Source organism: Salvelinus sp. IW2-2015, unplaced genomic scaffold (genome assembly GCF_002910315.2).
Source record: "Salvelinus sp. IW2-2015 unplaced genomic scaffold, ASM291031v2 Un_scaffold1856, whole genome shotgun sequence".
Lineage (NCBI taxonomy): Eukaryota > Metazoa > Chordata > Actinopteri > Salmoniformes > Salmonidae > Salvelinus > Salvelinus sp. IW2-2015.
Genome location: NW_019943221.1, coordinates 180040 through 188188, shown reverse-complemented (window position 1 = coordinate 188188; position 8149 = coordinate 180040). Strand labels below are relative to the sequence as shown.

Below are 8149 nucleotides of genomic sequence, written 5' to 3'. Positions count from 1 at the left end.
CCCCAGAGAGAGATGAGTTTATTTACCCAGTCAAGATAATAAGAGGAAGTTTTATTTAGCCCAAGTCCAGAATATACGAGGGGGGTTTAATTTTAAACAGTCCAGATCATAAGAGGGGGTTTAATTTTACCCAAGTCCCCAGATTTAATAGAGGAGTATTTACCCAGTCAGAAATATAGAGAGGAAGTTTTATTTTTACCCAGTCAGATATAGAGGAGTTTATTTTACCCAGTCAGATTTATAGAGGGAAAGTACCATTTACCCAGTCAGATATAGAGGAGTTATTTACCAGTCAGATATAGAGGAGTTAACCTTTACCCAGTCAGATATAGAGGAGTTATTTACCCAAGTCAGATATAGAGGAGTTAATTTTACCCAGTTAGATATAGAGGAGTTTATTTACCCAGTCCAGATATATAGACGGAGTTATTTAACCAGTCAGAATATAGAGGAAGTTATTTACCCAGTCAGATATAGAGGAGTTATTTACCCCAGTCAGATAATAGAGGAGGTATTTACCCAGTCAAGATATAGAGGAGGTATTTACCCAGTCAGATATAGAGGAGTTATTTACCCCAGTCAGATATAGAGGAGGTATTTACCCAGTCAGATATAGAGGAGGTTATTTACCCAGTCAGATATAGGAGGAGTATTTACCCAGTCAGATATAGAGGGGTTATTTACCCAGTCAGATATAGAGGAGTTATTTACCCAGTCAGATATAGAGGAGTTATTTACCCAGTCAGATATAGAGGAGTTATTTACCCAGTCAGATATAGAGGAGTTATTTACCCAGTCAGATATAGAGGTTATTTACAGTCAGATATAGAGGAGTTATTTACCCAGTCAGATATAGAGGGTTATTTACCCAGTCAGATATAGAGGAGTTATTACCCAGTCAGATATAGAGAGTTGTTTTACCCAGTCAGATATAGAGGAGTTATTTACTCAGTCAGATATAGAGGAGTTATTTACCCAGTCGATATAGAGGGAGTTATTTACCAGTCAGATATAGAGGGGTTATTTTACCCAGTCAGATATAGAGGAGTTATTTACCCAGTCAGATATAGAGGAGTTTTACCCAGTCAGATATAGAGGAGTTGTTTAACCCAGTCAGATATAGAGGAGTTATTTACTCAGTCAGATATAGAGGAGTTATTTACCCAGTCAGATATAGAGGGTTATTTACCAGTCAGATATAGAGGGGTTATTTACCCAGTCAGATATAGAGGAGTTATTTACCCAGTCAGATAAGAGGAGGTATTTACCCAGTCAGATATAGAGGAGGTATTTACCCAGTCAGATAATAGAGGGGTTATTTACCCAGTCAGATATAGAGGAGTTATTTACCCAGTCAGATATAGAGGAGTTATTTAACCCAGTCAGATATAGAGGATTATTTACCCAGTCAGATATAGAGGAGTTATTTACCCAGTCAGATTAGAGGAGTTATTTACCCAGTCAGATATAGAGGGGTTATTTACCCAGTCAGATATAGAGGAGTTATTTACCCAGTCAGATATAGAGGAGTTTTTTACCCAGTCAGATATAGAGGAGTTATTTACCAGTCAGATATAGAGGAGTTATTTACCCAGTCAGATATAGAGGGGTTATTTAACCAGTCAGATAATAGAGGGGTTATTTACCCAGTCAGATATAGAGGAGTTATTTACCCAGTCAGTATATAGAGGAGTTATTACCCAGTCAGATATAGAGGGGTTATTTACCCAGTCAGATATAGAGGAGTTATTTACCCAGTCAGATATAGAGGAGTTATTTACACCAGATATGAGGTTATTTACCAGTCAGATATAGAGGGGTTATTTACCCAGTCAGATATAGAGGAGTTATTTAACCAGTCAGATATAGTGGAGTTATTTACCCAGTCAGATATAGAGGAGGTATTTACCCAGTCAGATATAGAGGAGTATTACCCAGTCAGATATAGAGGAGTTATTTTACCCAGTCAGATATAGAGGAGTTATTTACCCAGTCAGATATATAGGGTTATTTACCCAGTCAGATATAGAGGAGTTATTTACCCAGTCAGATATGAGGGGTTATTTCCCAGTCAGATTATAGAGGAGTTTTTACCCAGTGAAAGGAGTTATTTACCCAGTCAGATATAGAGGGTTATTTACCCAGTCAGATATAGAGGAGTTATTACCCAGTCAGATATAGAGGAGTTATTACCCAGTCAGATATAGAGGATTATTTACCCAGTCAGATATAGAGGGGTTATTACCCAGTCAGATATAGAGGAGTTATTTACCCAGTCAGATATAGAGGAGTTATTTACCCATCAGATATAGAGGAGTTATTTACCCCAGTCAGAATATAGAGAGTTATTTACCCAGTCAGATATAGAGGGTTATTTACCCAGTCAGATATAGAGGGGTTATTTACCGCAGTCAGATATAGAGGAGTTTATTACCCAGTCAGATATAGAGGAGTTATTTACCCAGTCAGATATAGAGGAGGTATTTACCCAGTCAGATATAGAGGAAGTTATTTACCCATTCAGATAGAGAGGAGGTTATTTACCCAGTCAGATATAGAGGAGTTATTTACCCAGTCAGATATAGAAGGAGTTAATTTACCCAGTCAGATATAGAGGAGTTATTTTACCCAGTCAGATATAGAGGAGTTATTACCCAGTCAGATATAGGAGTTATTACCCAGTCAGATATAGAGGAGTTATTTATCCAGTCAGAATATAGAGGAGTTATTTACCCAGTCAGATATAGAGGGAGTTATTTACCCCAGTTCAGATATAGAGGAAGTTATTTAACCAGTCAGATGTAGAGGAGTTATTTAATCCCAGTTCAGATATAGAGGAGTTATTTTACCCAGTCAGATATAGTGGGATATTTACCCAGTCCAGATATAGAGGAGTTATTTACCCAGTCAGATACTAGGAGGAGTTATTTACCCAGTCAGATATATGGGTTATTTACCCAGTCAGATATAGAGGAGTTTATTTACCCAGTCAGATATAGAGGGGTTTTAATTTGCCCAGTCAGATATAGAGGAGTTATTTACCCAGTCAGACATAGAGGGAGTTATTTACCAGTCAGATATAGAGGGGTTATTTACCCAGTCAGATATAGAGGAGTTATTTACCCAGTCAGATATAGAGGAGTTATTTACCCAGTCAGATAATAGAGGAGTTATTTACCCCAGTCAGATATAGAGGGGTTATTTACCCAGTCAGATATAGAGGGGTTATTTACCCAGTCAGATATAGAGGAGGTATTTACCCAGTCAGATATAGAGGAGTTATTTACCCGCAGTCAGATATAGAGGAGGTATTTTACCCAGTTCAGATATAGGGAGTTATTATTACCCAGTCAGATAGAGAGGAGTTATTTTACCCAGTCAATATAGAGGAGTTATTACTTATAGCGCACAGTCAGATATAGAGGAGTTATTTACCCAGTTCAGATATAGAGGAAGTTATTTACCAGTCAAGAAAGGAGGTATTACAGTCAGATAGAGGAGTTATTTACCCATGTCAGATATAGAGGAGTCTATTTATCCAGTCAGATATAGAGGAGTTATTTACCCAGTCAGATATAGAGGGGTTATTTACCCAGTCAGATATAGAGGGGTTATATACCCAGTCAGATGTAGAGGAGTTATTTACCCAGTCAGATATAGAGGAGTTATTTACCCAGTCAGATATAGTGGAATTATTTACCCAGTCAGATATAGAGGAGTTATTTACCCAGTCATATAAAGTACAGTGGCAAGAGGGGTTTAGTCAATACGTTATTTGCTATCCTTTTTTATTTCTATTTGTGCTTCCAAGTGTTTACATATAGACTTCTGGTTATGTTACCATTTCTACTTTCAGTGGGCTACTGGTAATGTTACCATGGCTACATTCAGTAGGCTACTGGTAATGTTACCATGGCTACATTCAGTAGGCTACGTTCAGTTGAAAAACGTTCTCGAACTTTGCAGATAGAAATTCCATGAACAGAGCAGACGTTATTCCTTATTCAATATGTCAGAGATGCACGTTTGTTCTAGATAGCAGATTTATATCTGAGCGTTCCAAAACGTTGCCTCCTGCTAAACGCTCCCCAGGTTGTTTTGCTACAGCTAGCTAATGAGGTAGCATGAATGAACAAGGTGTAGCCTAAACAAATGGTTCGGTCAGCAAATAGCCTGGTGTTAGAGCGGCCTGTGATATGCTTTGTGACTGTGAAATGCAGACGGCCAGTGAACGATAGAAAGAACAAAACGTAGCGCTGGTATTATGGGTCAGGCCAGCCAACGCAAGAGGGAAAGAACAAAACGTAGCGCTGGTATTATGGGTCAGGCCAGCCAACGCACGATAGAAAGAACAAAACGTAGTTCTGGTATTATGGATCATATGTTTTGAACGTAAGGGCTAGAATCAGTCATTTCCTCTGATGAAAAGAGGGAGACTTGTCTACATTGGCTACAGAACCTGGCTGTGAACTACTGTGGGGAAAGTGGGAGGGTTGAGCAAGACTATAAATTCAAAGACAACCTACTTTTCTATGCTCAAGGGAGAGAAAAACACGTAGCTAGACTGTTGTTTTACTATTAAACTCAATGCTGCTATTGTTTTTAATTCCCGAAAGCAACTTATGTTTCTTAACCTGGCAAAGGGTTGCTAACTAGAAGGGTGGTGGTGACTGGTGAGCTACGGGGAAGCAAGAGAGTGGCCTGCCTCATTGTGTGTCTCCGGAGCAGAGCCTGTCTGCCTGTCTCCTTTTAGTCAACTGAAATGAAAAATCATTTTCGTTTAGTCATAGTTTGATCTGTGTCTACTTAGTCAGTTATAGTGTTGTCAATTGCCACTGAGAAATAAGGAGTTTAATTCATATTTTATTCGCTATTTTTGTTGACGTAATTAACACTGAGAGGGGCTCTAGGTCAGTTCAGTAAATGACAGTAGGAGAGTTCTACCGATTCTACATAGCGTGAAGGCAGAAGGTACACAGCGTGAAGGCAGAAGGTACATAGCGTGAAGGCAGAAGGTACATAGCGTGAAGGCAGAAGGTACATAGCGTGAAGGCAGAAGGTACACAGCGTGAAGGCAGAAAGTACACAGCGTGAAGGCAGAAGGTAAACAGCGTGAAGGCGGAAAGTACACAGCGTGACGGCAGAAGGTACACAGCGTGAAGGCAGAAAGTACACAGCGTGAAGGCAGAAGGTACACAGCGTGAAGGCAGAAAGTACACAGCGTGAAGGCAGAAGGTACACAGCGTGAATGCGGAAAGTACACAGCGTGAAGGCGGAGAGTACACAGCGTGACGGCAGAAGGTACACAGCGTGAAGGCAGAAAGTACAGGAAGTACACAGCGTGAACGGCAGAAGTACACAGCGTGAAGGCAGAAGGTAAACAGCGTGAAGGCGGAAAGTACACAGCGTGACGGCAGAAGGTACACAGCGTGAAGGCAGAAAGTACACAGCGTGAAGGCAGAAGGTACACAGCGTGAAGCGCAGAAAGTACACAGCGTGAAGGCAGAAGGTACACAGCGTGAATGCGGAAGTACACAGCGTGAAGGCGGAGAGTACACAGCGTGACGGCAGAAGGTACACAGCGTGAAGGCAGAAAGTACACAGCGTACACCAGCGTGAAGAGGTAAACAGCGTTGAACACAGCGTGGAGGCAGAAGGTACACAGCGTGAAGGCAGAAAGTACACAGCGTGAAGGCAGAAAGTACACAGCGTGAAGGCAGAAAGTACACCGCGTGAAGGCAGAAAGTACACCGCGTGAAGGCAGAAAGTACACAGCGTGAAGGCAGAAAGTACACAGCGTGAAGGCAGAAGGTACACAGCTTGAAGGCAGAAAGTACACAGCATGAAGGCAGAAGGTACACAGCTTGAAGGCAGAAAGTACACAGCGTGAAGGTAGAAAGTACACAGAGCAAGTCTTTGAATAACACCAGTCATCTAGATTCATTAGATCATTTGTTTCGATACAGTCCATATGTAGCTTGTTTTTGGTCCCAGGTCCAGGAATGGCTGAAGAATTGCAACATTTACCTGGAGCTAACTCTGCAGGTAGCACTACTGGGCGATCTGAAAAGTCACAGTCAATCGATCAATAATATAATAGTATTTTTTGCAAAAATAATTATTTTCAATTTACAATCTGTAGAAATAATGAGAATATAAAGGTAGGGTAGTAAAGGAAATATATATTTTTTAAAGATATATGTATGTATGTATGTATGTATGTATGTATGTATGTATGTATGTATGTATGTATGTGTATATGTGTATGTATACATGTATATACAGTATATATACATATATTTATATATATTTGCAAAAAAATGTATGAGGGATTGGAAGTGATGCAGACAATTACATTGATGGAAGCTACAATCTATCTGCAATATAAAGCTGATCTACCTCCTTAAAAAAAATACTACTAATAATAATATATATATAATATAAAAACACCAGTCATCTACAGTCAAGTGTCTTTACTTGGAGGTGAATATCTCCCTGGACCATCCCGATGCCTCTCTGATCATGTGACAGACAGGAGAGCGACACCTGGGCTATTGAAGGGGACAGGTGTCATATCTGGTAAGAGCTGACGCACGACCACAAACGCCTTCGACGTTGGGATGAAATTACCTGCATCCCCCATGTCTGAGAAGAGTGACGTCTTGATATGTGACAAGAGGTTTGACGGAGGCTTGAGGAAAGAGCCGAGCACCTGATATTGACAATACCCGTTGAAAGCCCCGTAGGCAAAATATTCAGAGAGAAACTGTGTAATAACCCAGTGCTATGGTTCCCACAGCTCAACCCACGAGGAAAAGCAATTGCTGTAATTGAAAGAAATAAACTCTGGTTAAAAAAATAAATAAACATTTAAATGGTTTTCTCTATAGCCTAACTGGGTTATCGCCCACCTCACTTTGAAACCTTCAAATACATTATTCAAATCAGAAGAGGAGGGGAGTCATTTGCATATTATATAAAAGTTAGTTTGATATTGTAAATAAAAAAATGTATACAGTAATCTAGAAGATTTGGCTTTAATCTCTTTGTAGTTCTTCCTGAACCTGGAGAATGTGAGAGGAGGAGGAGGAAGAGGCAGGAGGAGGAAGAGGAGGAAGGAAGAGAAAGAGGAGCGGGCAGGAAGAGGAGGAGGCAAGAGGAGGGTAGAAGGAGGAAGAGGAGGGGGCAGGAGGAGGAAGAAGAGGGCAGGAGGAGGAGGAAGAGTAGGGCAGGAGGAGGGGAGGATGGAGGCAGTAGGAGGAAGAGGAGGAGGGCAGGAGGATGAAGAGGAGACAGAAGGAGGAGGATGGAGGGATGAAGAAATCACAGGAAAAGGTTTATACCTTTGTGCTGCTTTTGATACCTTCGATCACCACATTATTTTGGAGAGACTGGAAACCCAAATTGGTCTACACGGACAAGTTATGGCTTGGTTTAGACCTTATCTGTCGGAAAGATATCAGTTTGTCTCTGTGGATGGTTTGCCCTCTGACAAATCAACTGTAAATTTCGGTGTTCCTCATGGCTCCGTTTTAGGACCACTATTGTTTTCACTATATATTTTACCTCTTGGTGATGTCATTCGGAAACATAATGTAAACTTTCACTGCTATGCGGACGACACACAGCTGTACATTTCGATGAAACATGGTGAAGCCCCAAAATTGCCCTCCCTGGAAGCCTGTGTTTCAGAAATAAGGAAGTGGGTGGCTGAAAATGTTCTACTTTTAAACAGACAAAACAGAGATGCTTGTTCTAGGTCCCAAGAAACAAAGAGATCTTCTGTTGAATCTGACAATTAATCTTGATGGTTGCACAGTCGTCTCAAATAAAACTTTGAAGGACCTCGGCGTTACTCTGGACCCTAATCTCTCTTTTGACGAACATATCAAGACTGTTTCAAGGACAGCTTTTTTCCATCTACGTAACATTGCAAAAATCAGAAACTTTCTGTCCAAAAATGATGCAGAAAAATTCATCCATGCTTCTGTCACTTCTAGGTTAGATTACTGCAATGCTCTGCTTTCCGGCTACCCGGATAAAGCACTAAATAAACTTCAGTTAGTGCTAAACACGGCTGCTAGAATCTTGACTAGAACCCCAAAAATGTATCATATTACTCAAGTGCTAGCCTTAACTGGCTTCCCAT

The 8149-nt window shown here is 40.6% G+C and overlaps 1 long non-coding RNA gene across 2 annotated transcripts in view; it reads left to right on the top strand.

Annotated features, from left to right (window-relative positions):
• LOC139024771 (uncharacterized) overlaps window positions 1–2646 on the top strand; it is a 20141-nt gene extending 17495 nt beyond the window's left edge. The window contains exons 3-5 of one of the 2 annotated variants that reach the window (XR_011476137.1): window positions 639–808; window positions 1843–1927; window positions 2536–2646. This is a non-coding gene — a long non-coding RNA (uncharacterized lncRNA). The remainder of the gene's footprint in view (window positions 1–638; window positions 809–1842; window positions 1928–2535) is intronic. The other variant, XR_011476136.1, reaches the window with a different exon arrangement.
• Window positions 2647–8149: the final 5503 nt, after the last annotated feature.